This window comes from Globicephala melas, chromosome 3 (assembly GCF_963455315.2).
Source record: "Globicephala melas chromosome 3, mGloMel1.2, whole genome shotgun sequence".
Lineage (NCBI taxonomy): Eukaryota > Metazoa > Chordata > Mammalia > Artiodactyla > Delphinidae > Globicephala > Globicephala melas.
This window is the reverse complement of record NC_083316.1, coordinates 2924294-2938293: the sequence shown is the minus strand read 5'-3', so window position 1 is coordinate 2938293 and position 14000 is coordinate 2924294.

The window sequence follows — 14000 nt, the reverse complement described above, 5'->3', positions numbered from 1 at the left end:
GACCTGGAGGGGGCACAGAATGAAATAAACAAGTCATAATTGTGTTCAAATCAGAGGACACCTGGAGCTAACACGTAGATTTTTGAGACACCTGGAGTATATGTCTCTGCATCTACTGCTTTATTAAATTACTGATATAAGATTTTACTCTCTATCCCACAGGTGTATCTCCTTCTTCTCTCTGCAAAGGAAAATGTCTGGAAGGTGGATCTCAGGGTTTCCTCACCAGGACCCGTAACTTGGCGCTGAGGTTGCGATGGGAAAGGAGGCTGCCCTGCTCCAGCGATGCCCTGTCTTGCTTCCTGCACACTTTGTTCTTGACACTGGGGAAAACCGTGGACACTCTGTGTTGTCAAATTCAGGTAATTGTTTCCAAGGTGAATTGTTTCCTCACCTTCCTTTTTCTCTTTCCTCTTTCCTTCTCTTGGTGTCTAAGACCTTCCCTCCACCTTTGACCTTCCAGGACGTAACCCATCTTTGTCTTCACTATCTGGCCTGACGTCTTGCATAATTTTGGATCCGCAGTGACTGGAGGCCCTCTGTGCACTTACGTGTTGGAAGGGGGCCTGTAGCAGGGAGGGGACACGGAAGGGGGAGGGGAGGAAAGATCAGGTCTCCTGAGAATGGGGAGATGCTTTCATTCTTAGCTAGCCCACTTTACTCTAAAATGCTTGAAATGAAACACATTTTTTTTTACCATAAGGATGAATTTCCTTTCAAAGGCCTACATCTGTTTTTCATTTAAAAAAAACTTTTTTTCAACAACACCAAAGAGAATGACTTTGACCCTATTTCTTATAAACTAACAAACCTGTACTTTGATAACAGAACTTGACCCACACTGTCCGGGGTCACAGTAAGACACATCTGTACATCACTCTCCATCCTTCTTCACGTAACGGACTTTGCAGGGCACGTTACCCAATTCTGCTGGCTCTGCCTGAGGTTTCAACACCTGAACTCAGCAGTGGACAAAAGGAGAAGAAAACAGGCACCCTGAGGTGGAGACAAAGGGGAAACTCCACCCCAACTTCTCAGCAGTAATTCAGGAGCCTGTCCATGGCTCCTGCTTTGCCTGTGGCTTTCCCTCCTCTTCCTGACACCAGCCTTCCACATGGGCCCAATGGTCCTGTGGGGGAGGGCTTTTTATGCCTCCAGGAAATTGCTATCTGAAATAGCATCCCTTGAAAACCTCTATCCCTTCACCCTGTTTATTTTTCCTACAGCACATGTAATTATTGCCTGACATTATACTTTATATTTATGTAATTATATATTAGATGCTTTCCCACCAGAATGTAAACTATCCAGTATCCCTGTGTCCCACGGTCCTGAATAGCACTCTGCACAGAACAGACTTGGGTTAAGTGTCTGCTGGACAAATGAGTGATTAATTTGGGGTTGCCAAATGTGGATTTCTAGGTCCCCAGAAAGCATTTTACTCCTTGCCAGAACAGTTTACATTTCTCTGCTAAGATTCCTTCTCTGCTTACCAATTCTATCCACCTTTCCCCCATGAATGCCTGAAAATAAGAATAACTTCTTTTGACATCTCCATCTGCTAATTCCAACATCTCTGCCTTCTGTGGGGATGCGATGGAATTTTTTTCCTTCTGATGATGAGTCATTTTCCCCTGAGTTTTTCCAAACCTGATAAGCTTTATATTGTATATTCTCTATGATGTAAAGAGTTTGGAGTCTGGAAATTTCCTCTAGATTTTGTTGAATTTTTTCATACTGTTACATTTCTAGCAAGTACATTTGATCCCGTGGAATCTGAGTTTTAGGCAATCCATAAACTCAGAAAAGGTGGTCATCTCCAGAATTATGTGTCTTCATCTAAAACAATACAAAAAATTCCCCTTACTTTTTAAAAGTCATTCTCCTATATTCTTTCAAAAAGGAAATCTTTCAGAAGAATTGGATTTTGTTTCTGTTCATGACTATTGCCGACCCCACGGTGCCCTGCCCTTTACCCCTCGGCACCCGTCAGTCTCCTAAAGAAAGCTTGCTCCTACCTTGGACACAGTCTGCCTGAGGACCTGCTCTGTGTGCAGGTCCCAGGGAAGCTGGACGTGCAGTGTAATTAGCACCCAGGAGCCAGGCACAGCATCCCCGTCCAGCGACCTGTTGGGGTCGGAGGGGAATCCCCAGCTCCTCTCCCCTGGTCCCCGGGGGACCACGCTGGAGCCTGAACTCCCAGTGTCCCCAGTGGTGCCTCCCTGGTATCCTGTTAATTAACACCCTTTTCCTTCCTCCCTTCCTGATTGGTTCTTCCTGGGACCACCTCCCAAACTCTTGCCTCTGACCCTGCCTCTGGGAACCAACCTATGATGACAGTCAACAGTGCAGGAGTCTTTGTTTATTCTCCTCTTCGGCCCCTGTATCTGTGTCTAAATCATTCATATCCTTTCAGGTTTCCATCAGGTTCTAATTGCTCCGTGAAACCTTTACCATTACCCTAGAGTTTGCTTATGAGAGTCCTGACAATTTCAGCTTGTGCTCATGAGATTCTCCCAGCACTTCATCTGCAACTCTCTGTTGGCACCAAACATTTCTTTTTTCACAATTAATCTTCACGTCTCCTCTCCTCTGCCTACTCAACAGAAAAAAAAATCAAAGCAAGGACCACAGCTACATCTCCTCTGTGTGACCTCTAACCTCTTTAAGAATGCTTTGTTTTGAGTGACTGGGCCATATGTAAAAGGGGTTGGAATACTGTAAACCCTGCAAATGTTGCTTCATTAATTCTTCACTTTCTATTTTTAGTTTACTTTTCTAACTGATTTTGAGACATTCATGGGATTTGAGATTCTTACCTTTGAGAAAATGTTTATAGAGCATATAGTTAACATAGAACATATTGTAATGTGTTAATAGAATTAATTTTAATGTAAAACTATTTGTCATTGTTAAATGCCAAATTTTAAGCTATATTTTCTCCCCTGAACTGTCATGTCATGTCCTAGTTTCACTGCGGTTTTAAAATAATCATAACGCTTTTAGGATAATTATTTTCTCAATATTTGGCACAGGGAGGCAAAAGGTACCGAGAAATGGTTCTACATTTGAATCCATTGTTGTGAGTCAAGTGTCGGCTCAATGGTAGATCTTTCATTTTATGAATTTATAACAAAGTGGCTTCTGTCTCCACCTGCCAGAGTGTCCAGAATCTGGTGGCAATCATGCATCTGGTTAAAGGAGGGTAAAGAAATGTGGAATCCTGTCTCTATTTTTGTTTGTGGCTGGAAACAGTGTATCATTTAGACACTTAGACATCACTAAATCAACCCTCATTGAAGCCTAATCAGTCCAATTCATCTGGGTATTTTTCTATATGTTTTCTAATGTATGATAAGGTCAGCAAACGGATTGAGTTGTTTCATCATTCTTGTCTTCATTCACTGAACAGGAATCTCTTGGGAACCTATTCTGTTTCCCCCTTGGTCTTGGAGTGTAGACCCAACAGCAGAGGAGACCCAGCCCCTGTCCTCAGGGACCCTCAAGCCTCCACTCCTGACCCCATCCATAAACACGGGATTTTCTCTTGGACTTTTACAGATGAGAACTTTGCTAAAAATGTTGTTGTGGAAGAATTGAAAACAGATGTAGAAAATGTGTACAATTATCACCAAACATAAATGTTCAGGTGTGCATATCCCTCTATTTCTTGCTCAAGCAAAATTGGCCAATAAATCGGAAGCAGGGCACTGACACTCAGTGAACCACAGCCAGTCCCACTTCTAAGAACCCATTTGATGGGAGAAACAAGAGAAGAAAATAATCCATTTTAGGCTGCACTGTGTAGATGGACAAAAGCATTTTAGAACACGAGTGAGATATTCTTATTAGAGACAGGTGAGATTGCTGCTGCCTTATTTCATACATTTTGGATGTTCTACCTGGTACAGTCAAGAGCTAAGGAGGTCACTACAACACCTCATGAAGCCTGTCCAGGTCAAGGTGGACACATCATGCTTAAAGATTTCAGTGCCCAGTTTCTTCAGGTAGAGTTTGGGTTCTGCTCTTTTTGAAAAAAAAAAATATCTAGGTTAATTTATTAACCTTCTCTTTTTAATTTTTTTAAAAATTTAAGTGTAGTTGCTGTACAATATTATATAAGTTACAAGTGTATGATTTATATTTTTTAAAAGTTATACTCCATTTATAGTTATTATAAAATATTCGCTATATTCCACGTGTTGTACAATGTATCTCTGTAACTTATTTTATACCTAATATTTTGTACCTTTTACTCCCCTTCCCCTATTCTGTCCCGCCCCCTGCCCCCCTCTCCACTGGTAATCACTAGTTTGTTCTCTATAACTGTGAATTTGCTTCTTTTCTGTTATATTCACTAGTTTGTTGTATTTTTTTAGATTCCACATATAAGTGATATCATATAGTATTTGTCTTTCTCTTTCTGACTTATTTCACTTAGCATAATACCCTCCAAGTCCATCCATGTTGCTGCAAATGGCAAAATTTAATTTTTTATGGTTGAGTAATATTCCACTGTGTATACACACCATATTTTAATCCATTCATCTGTTGATGAACACTTAGGTTGCTTCCATCGCTTGGCAATTGTAAATCATTTGGCTATGAACATTGAGGTGCATGTATCTTTTGGATAAGTCTTTATGTTTTTGTTTTTTTTTGTTGTTTTTTTCTGGATATACACCCAGGAGTGGAATTGCTGGGTCATAGTAGTTCTAGTTTTAGTTTTCTGAGGAACCTGCATACTGTTTTCCATAGTGGTTGCACCAACTTACATTCCCACGAGCAGTGCACAAGTGTTCCCTTTTCTGCACACCCTCTCCAGCATTTATTATTTGGGTTCTTTATGATGATAGCCATTCTGACAGGTGTGAGGTGATATCTCATTGTGGCTTTGGTTTGCATTTTCCTGGTGATTAGTGATGTTGAGCACATTTTCATGTGCCTGTTGGCCATCTGCATTTCCTCTTTGGAAAAATGTCTATTCAGTTCTTCTGCCCATTGGTTAATTGGGTTGCTTGTTTGTTTGTTTTTATTATTATTTGTTTGTTTGCAGTACGTAGGCCTCTCACTGTTGTGGCCTCTCCCATTGCGAAGCAACAGGCTCCGGATGTGCAGGCTCAGCGGCCATGTCTCACAGGCACAGCTGCTCCACGGCATGTGGGATCCTCCCGGACCGGGGCACAAACCCACGTCCCCTGCATCAACAGGTGGACTCTCAACCACTGCGTCACCAGGGAAGATCTGTTTGTTTGTTTTGATGTTGATTTGTATGAGCTGTTTATATATGTTGGCTATAAACCCTTATTTGTCATATCATTTGCCTATATTTTCCCTCATTCAGTAGGTTGTCTTTTTGTTTTGTGATTGGTTTCCTTTCCTTTAATTTGGTCCCTTTTGTTTATTTTTGCTTCTGTTTCTTTTGTCTTAGGAGACAGATACAAAAAATAATTGTTATAATTTATGTCAAAGAATATTCTATGTTTCCCTCTAGGAGTTTTATAGTATACAGTCTTACATTTAGGTCTTTAATCCATTTTGGGTTTATTTTTGTATACGGTGTTAGAGAATGTTCCAATTTTATTCTTTTATGTGTAGGTGTCCAGTTTTCCCAGCACCACTTATTGAAGAGAATGTCTTTCGTCTTTTGTATGTTCTTGTTTCCTTTGTTATAAAGTAAGTAACCATAAGTATATTGGTTTAATCTGGGCTCTCTATCTTGTCCCATTGATCTATATTTCTGTTTTTGTGCTGGGACCACACTGTTTTGGTTACTGTAGCTTTGTAGTGTAGTCTGAAGTCAGGGGCTCTTCTTCTCAATGCTTATCTTCTGAATAGCAGTGCAAAACTTTGGAAACACAGTACTCAATGGAAAGGCTACATATGTGCCAGAGCTCTGAATCTGGGGAGGCTTTTTGTACTAGATAAATTTTCCATTCCACAATCTTCTTAGAATCCTGCAGTAGATGGATGCCAAGGGCTACTATTGATTAAGTAGGGACCAAGAGAGAAAGGAATATGTTGAACACAATGAGAATGAATGAGAGAAGAGAGAGACAGAGGGAGGACTCATTGGAGCAAGAGAGAGGGAGAGACTCAGGCAGAGGAAGGAGAAATAGAAAAGGGAAAGTTCTGCATCATAAACAACCACGTGATGGGGACTTGGATCAGTAAGGAGTAGGTTGATTTGTGTCACGGAGACTCATAAGGTTTGAACAAAAGAGATTTTTTAATAAAAATTTTTTGTATATGTTTAAGATGGACACATGATGTTATGATATACGTATTCATTGTAAAATGATTACTGTAATCAAGCTAATTGATGGTCCCATCTCCTCACAGAGTTGTTTTTGTTGTGTGTGTGGTAAGAACACCTGAGATCTACTCTCTTAGCCAGTTTCAAGTATAAAACCCAGCATTACTGACCATAGTCACCAAGCTGTTTATCAGACCTCTAGAACTTATTCATCTTGTATCACTAAAACTTTATATCCTGTGACCAACATCTTCCCCTTCCCACACCTCAAGCCCCTGGTAACCATCTTTCTATTGTCTGGTTCTATGAGTTCAACTTTTTTAGATTCCACCTATAAGTGAAACCATGCAGTGTTTTTCTCACGATGCCTGACTTATCCCACTTCTGGGTCTATGTCCAAAGGAAATGAAATCAGGAACTCAGAGAGATATCTGCACTCCTATGTTCACTGCAGCATTATTCACCATAGCTGAGATGTGGAAACAACCTAATTGCCTATCAGCAGAGGATTGGATAAAGAAATTATATATATGTTTGGATGGTGACTATCCACAGCAGGCATTGGGGGTTCTTTTGTGACCTGGTCTGGGCTCACCACGGGTTCCAGGAGGTGTTCTGGTGGTCAGATCGCAGTCCAAGGGAAGCAAGATGTAGGCGATGCCAAGGGCATACATCCCCTCTTGTAAAGGACGTTACCCCAAGGCTGCCACACAACGCTGAACACTTACATTGCTCACCAGAACTTAGTCACATGGTCACATTTAGCTGCAAGGGAGCTGAGACACCCCCTTATTCCAGGTGATCTGACCTCAGCTAAACTGAGAGAAGCAGAGTTATGAGGTAGAGATGTGATTTCAGTTAAAAGGTTTTATCTTGAACAAAATTTGAAGAATACTGCCTGATATGATCCACCAAGATGCCTAAAGTTGTTGGCTAGAGTCTCTATAAATAAAAAAGTCTAGGCCTAATAGAATAAACCACCAAATAAATGTCCTCCCATCTGCTACTTCGAGTACTCTGAGAGTAATGTTCCAGGCACACCTTTAACACAGTTGTAACGGATTATACCTTTGCACATTTCCTTTCAATTTTTCTTGGAGAAAAATCTGTCCCAGAAATACTTGCACATTTGAGCAAGTTTCAGACTGTAATTTATAGAACGCTGCATACCATTTAGCTAGGAGATCAGAGCTGTTCCTTTATAAACGTCATAGGAAACGTCCATTATACACTGCAAGTGTGTAGGAAGAAAATTTTGAAACATAAATTGTGAGGGCCCTTAAAATATATGACACTTTACAGACAGTAATGCTTTGCCAGGTTGTCATGATCTTTCATGTAAATATGAACCTAATGTCTTTTTAAAGTGCTGTTTTGTCTTCCCGGCTGGCTGAGACATCGCTAAAGAAAGTGGAAACTGGGAAAGAAACTTTGAGTCAACATAATTTGGGGGATGATTTTGGGCTGTTCTAACGGGAACTGGCAGCTTGTGTAAGTAGATTTGTTCAGGTTCACCCTGCTGCTCCCTTCATGTTGATACTCAAATGTCGAGCAAAGTCTCGCAACCTGTGGGGAGCTGTGGATTCAGATTATAGATGCCCCATCACCCTCGATCCTCTGCTCCTTCACGGAAAGGCCAGCAAGTTTGGTCCCCACGTGGACCCACATCTGATGTTCATGTTACTAGGAGCATTTAAATCTCTTTTCCACGAAGAAGACTAGATCTCTGGGCAGTTGTCACCTGCAGTTCCCAGGCATTTTGCTCTGTGCGTTTATTCCTGTGTTAAGGTGATGACTGACCAGAAAACCCAAAAAGAAATATAGATGGAAAGTCCTTCATTCCCCATTGAAAGCCAGCACACGGTGATTATGAATGAATGATGTCCTTCTGACTATCTAGTCCAGGAATCAGAATAATTGAGAGGAGAGAGCCTCTTACCACGGTGACCCTGAAATTTGATGGATGCCTTCAAGGGTCCAAGCAGATTTTGATAAGTCAGTGTATTCACTCTGCCTTCCCACTAACGCTAAATACATGGGCAGCATCAGTCACAGTCTGTCCTGTGAATTGTCTTAAAAACTCCCCCTCAGTCCTGTACTCCATGGACCCTGCACCACGCTAGGACCAGGAAGGCAGAAACCAGGGCCCTGCGATCCTATGAAACTACATTTTCCTCTCATCAAAAGCTTTCTGGCAGCCTCTTTTTAAGCTCAAACAATGACAGCGAAGGCGTCTCCGAGGGAGGGGTCCCTGGGGAGGGCATCCCACCTCTGCCCAGCCAACAGCCCGGACACTGCTGCCCATGGCCACCACCTTCCAAGGTGCAGGGCAAGGACCGAATGCAGATGATTTTAGACAACCTTCCTTTTTACCCTGAGATCTTGGATTCTGCACTGGCTTTCTGTTCTCAATTAAAATAGCAAACTGTCGAATTGTGGATAAACTTCCCCAGAGGGAGGGCGGAGGGCTTCCTAAAGCCTTTATTTACCAGCACCTCCCTGAGAACGAAGATCTCCATTAATTTCCCAATTGTGAGGGGCTTTGGGGAGAGGCCAGGCCTCTGTCTCTTGCCACATCTCATTCCCTGCAGCCTCTTCTCAAGGTGCCCCAGCCGCCCCGCCCTCACTTACTCTTCCTAATTGCAGCTGAACTTGTTCTCACACTTCCCTTCAGGGGGTCAGCACGTAGGGACCCTGGAACTACCCTGGAACTTTCCCTGACACCTTGAAAGGAGCTTCCGGCTTCTTCCACGTCCTTCCTGACCACGTCTTCTGTATTTTAGAGGGGATTCCCCTTCTTTCCAACTAAATATATACTCTTTAGCCTCATTTCAAATAAACCAGAAAAACAGTGTTTGCTTTGAATCGTATGGGACTTTATCTTAAAGTTTAAGGCAGAGGCCTTTATCCCTGCCTTTGTCTGTAATTTATTAAGAACAATTCTCAGGATGCAAATACAAATCTGTGAAGCAAACAAAAAGAAAATATCACCAAGGGGAGCAAAGTTAAAAAAAAAGAAAAAGCGACCAATGAAGTCGGGGTGTTGCCTTCTGAAGCCTGAAGAGTACACACAGCAATAAAACCAGAGTTTGGGCTTTAATAAATCTCTGTTCCTCCCCAAACACTCCACCCTGCGACACCAGTAAATTAAAGAGGCCTGGGTGCCTAAGAACCCCGACAAACGAGTAACGGGATCATGCTTTTGCGTGGAGAGGGGTCTGGAGCCGTGGAGGGAAGCCAGAGCTGCTGACAGCCACACCTCCGGGCCGGTGGCCGGGGACGGGATGGACCAGGAGGCAGCCTCCTTTCGGGGAAATGGTTTCTGAGGTTACAAGTGCTTTTTCAGAGCTGAAGCCTGCGTGATAAAGTGCTGCTCTTTCACCAGAAAGAATGTTTGCTTACTATTTCATCATCCCCTAGAGGCACAGAGGAAGAAAATAAGCACATCAGTTGTCATTATGACAGGATAAAAATGGGGCCATCATATTTCAATAACACAATGCGATGAGCCGCCCATCCAGTGATGAGTTATGGACTCTCCTGCTCGCGCCCGACTGTAAGTTAATATTATCTCCCCAGGATAATTAGAGCGAAGTTCAATTACTGACCCTGAATTGCCGTGTGGGCCACACCATGGGTTTTGACACAGCTTTTTACACATTTATCTTTTCACCTAACGCTCTAAATCTGCATTGCGGCGGTGATTAATCTTGCGGGCCCCTTCGAGTGGTACCATTCTTCTTGCATGGATTGGCTGGTCCCCGGAGTCCTCTTGAGCATGGTGTGACCGGCTCTATTACACTGTTTTTCTGCTAATTTACCTTCCTCTTTGTGTTAGGCTCCCGTGGTCACTTCTGAGTTGGCTCAAATGAGCACTTCCCCAGAGGTCACCGGATGCTGAGTGTGGCCAAGCCCACCTACTCATGAACCTGCCAGGGGCCAGCCCTGGGCTCTGCCTGCACCTTTGTTAGTGGGACCACACAACCCCGCAGAGAGCCGGGGCCCCTTGTTTCTTCAGGGAGGGTCCAGAGATAGGGCTTCTTCATCTTCAATCAGCTTCCCAAGCAGCCCTGAGCCCCCTCGAATGCTCACCGTCACTTCTTACTCTTGATGAAGATGAAAGAACCATCCCCCCTGCCCCACCTCAGCCTAGCATTCCTCAGGCAGCCTCATGTCGGAGGCAGAGAGGAGCTGGGAATGAGAATTAACGGGGTACAGTATTGTGCCAGCAAAGCCATCAAAGCAGAAGGTTATGACGTCAAATAGACCCTCTTGAAAGCCATGCATCTGTGATGGCTTGCAATTTGCAAGAGCTCAAGAAATGAAAACTTTGAGTCCCGATATCTTAAACTGTTTTATTTGCTACAAAATGCATTTTTCCCCACTCTGGCGTGAATGGAGAAAATAATCAGGGCTTGGCCCTGTGGTTTGGGGGAAGACCAGGGCTCCCAGGCTCCTGCGTGGGGAAGGCAGGGAGTTGAGGGGTATGTGGCTGGTAGACACAGTGGGAGCTGGAGAGGACCCCAGCCCAGGGCCAGGCTCTCAGGTGTCTGGCTGCTTCTCTTAGTAGAATCTCCTGCCAGGGCCACGCGGTCTCTTGGGGGGCATTCCGTTCACTCTTCTCCTCCTTGAAGATGCTCCATGTGCTCTTTTCGAGACCTGATTGGTGGCGGGGGGGGGGGGCAGGGTCACAGCTACAAAGGTGACCACACTTAATCCTGAAATTTTGTCAGCCTTCCATATGTAAGACTAACACACACAGATGATTCCAGGGATCTAGTAAAACTCTAGCTCTCCTTCTGTATCTAGATGGGTCTGGACTTGAATCTCAGACTCTAAGCTTCACCGTCCTCATCCACAAAAACAGCTGCAGCCACCTTTGAGCCACGGACGGTACAGTGGAAGCACCAGTGCTGACCTTTCTCGTAATAAGTGATCAGCTGCCCTGCATGGGGCCGTCTTTGTTAGTCCCTGGGGCCATTGATTTATCCTAAGGTCCGTTTCACCCCAGTGCAGGGCAGCTCTTCATCTCAGTCAGATTCGATGACTTAAGTTATTCAGATATATGAGATTATTTATCTAAGAGTACTGGTGTGCAACATGGCTGTTTTAATTCAAGAACCATGTGGAAGAGTCCAGACTTGATATGGCAAATGGAAAATGTTGTTTTAATCACCACGTCTGATAGTTAAACATGAGTGTTTTGTGGTTGTTTTTACTATCAGAATGGAGTGTGTGATTGAGCTGATGCCCCTTCTGGGGGCTCCCGGGGTGATTGCTGCCCCCTTGAAATCCTTTCCTGGGTCACCGATGCCTCCCAGGTTGAGGGTCAGATCTGGGGTCACAGAAGCACATCACTTCTGTTGGAGGTGGGGGTCAGTATGACCTGGGGTGTTCCCAGGTCTTTCCCGTCCACAGTGATGGTGTGTAACCCTGGGGAGGTGTTGACAAGGGCCGTTGGGGAGAGCTTGGAAAGAACGATCTTTCTCCTCACAGCTGAAGGACTCGTGCTCTTCAGTTTTCCTCTCTGAAAAGGCAGGGCAAGACTGAGGTGGATGCCCAATTTCTCCCTGCTTTGCTCACCCTTGTTTATTTTGTAGAGATAAGGGTCTGTCCACACCAGCAAGACAAAGGTGGCCACCGACCCAGGCCCAGCTTTGCAGGCAAAGGCTGCACACATCTTACACAAACCAAACAGGGGCCTCCAAAAAAGCCTCCAACCATGCTCCCAAGTGCCAAGATGCTGCTCTAGAAAGAGTTCTATCTGTTGATGGGCAGCAAATATGCACAGGAAATTCAGTCATTGACCAAGATACTGGAAGATTGCTTAAATCTGCTCACCATCTGGTCCACTCAGCCCAAGGCTCTGGTAGCCACGTGGTGATTCTCAAGTTCATCTCTGAAATGTTCACTGTATCCTGTTCAGATATCAGAAGTGATCCTTTCACCTGAGAAGCAAAGGCACTAAGTGGAAGCATTGGCGTCTAATTCTTTCTGGAAGCAGGGTTAAAAACAGAGGCACCTCCTAAAGCTCTCCCGCAGGATTCTTTTCTTTGCAAAATTACACTCGGTATCAAGTGCTTTTGACGTGGCTGGGATCAAAGGCCCGAGTTAACACATTGCAAGCTGCAGGTGAAATGTTCGGAGTCCTGATGACAGCAGTGACAGATGAGTGAAGGCAAAGAATCTTTCAAACTTAAAAAAAGAAATTGTCGGTTGACTTGCCCAAGCAGGGGAGAGTTTAAATATGCAAGGGAGGACAGCAGGATGTGCAGGCAGCTACGGGAACTCCAGGCATAAAAACAGACCCGGCATCCCAGCTGTTCCTCCCGTGGTCCTCTTATCCACGTGTCTTCCCATCATCAGATGAAATGGAGCTGCCTGTGCTCCTTTTGTCCTCTCGGAGCTGCGCGGGGCTCACACGTATCGTGTTACTACTGACGATGGCAGCTACCTTTCTCCTCTCCCTGCACCCTTCTCAAGAACAGACACAGTTGAGCATTTTCGTTTGGAAATCCTTTGTCCAGGTGTTAGCCTGCTGCTGCTTTGACCCAAAAAGCAAACTTTTTTTCTTTCCTTCATGAAGTACATCTGTTTCCATTCTACAGCGGCGCTCAAATCCCATCCCATAAGCTGTCCCCAGGGTTTGTTTCAGCTGCATTTTGAGTTCACCCTCAGCACATTTCCTTTCTGAATCAATGATAGAATATCTGTCCTCTTTAACATGAAACAGAAAACTTTTCTTTTTTGCTCATGTGTTGTTGTGTTGGCAGAGTAGGCTTCTTGGGAAGCAGAATTTTAGGGACTACAAAGGGGCTCTTTGCATGGGGCCAGGCAGAGCTGGCTCTGTTTGTAGCTGACCCCGGGTGTGGACCAAGTGTTGTTGTCTCTGCAACTGTCACCTTGTAGGCCTGGTTCTTGCCTTTGAATTTTGGACCGGAATCTCATGAGGCTCCCGGGCACCCAGTGTCCCCAGGGCAATCCTGGGAGAGCTCTTTGTGTGACATTTCCCACGGAATTTGGCCAAAGACTGGTGAGGAAAGGGCTACGGTGTTCCCGCTGGCCCAACACACACATTCTTTACCTTGTCCGTATATTACCTGGGGACCTTATAGAACCAGGAGCACTAGAGAAAGGACAGGAGAAAGGAAAGCAAAAAGAAAAAAATAAGATGGAAAACATGAATCAGGGAGTCCATGGGGCGGAGAACGCTAGTGAGAATGTCAGACACACAGCAGAACAAGGCCTATTCTGGAGAAATTTAAACCTGCAGGAACCTTGTGCAAAACACAGGTGTGTCTGGAGGCCCAGAGACACCCCCTGGTGGTGTTACTTTCCCCTGGGTGGGAGGAGTCCTTCTTCAGAGCAGCGGATAAAATGAATGTGGAGGACACCACCACCCACCCCACCCACCCCGCTCCTGAGCCCCTCTCCCTCTCCTCCAGGTGCACGGCTGGACCGCAGCATGATCATCTCACCCCACCCGGGCCTGGGACTCACTGTGTCCTGGGGCCGGGTGATGACCATCCACATGTGGGCCCAGGCAGCCCACTCAGTCTCCTTGGAGGCACAGCCCCGATCTCCAGCACTACTGCCCAGGCTTGCTTCCCGCCCTTGTCTGCAGGATACTTGGTCCAGGGCCATGTGGGAAGCCACGTGGTACAGATGCAGCCAGCCTGACCCCAGTGATTGTCTGGACAACCACCTCACAGACTCCCAGCCTCCAGATGGGCTTTATGTGTGT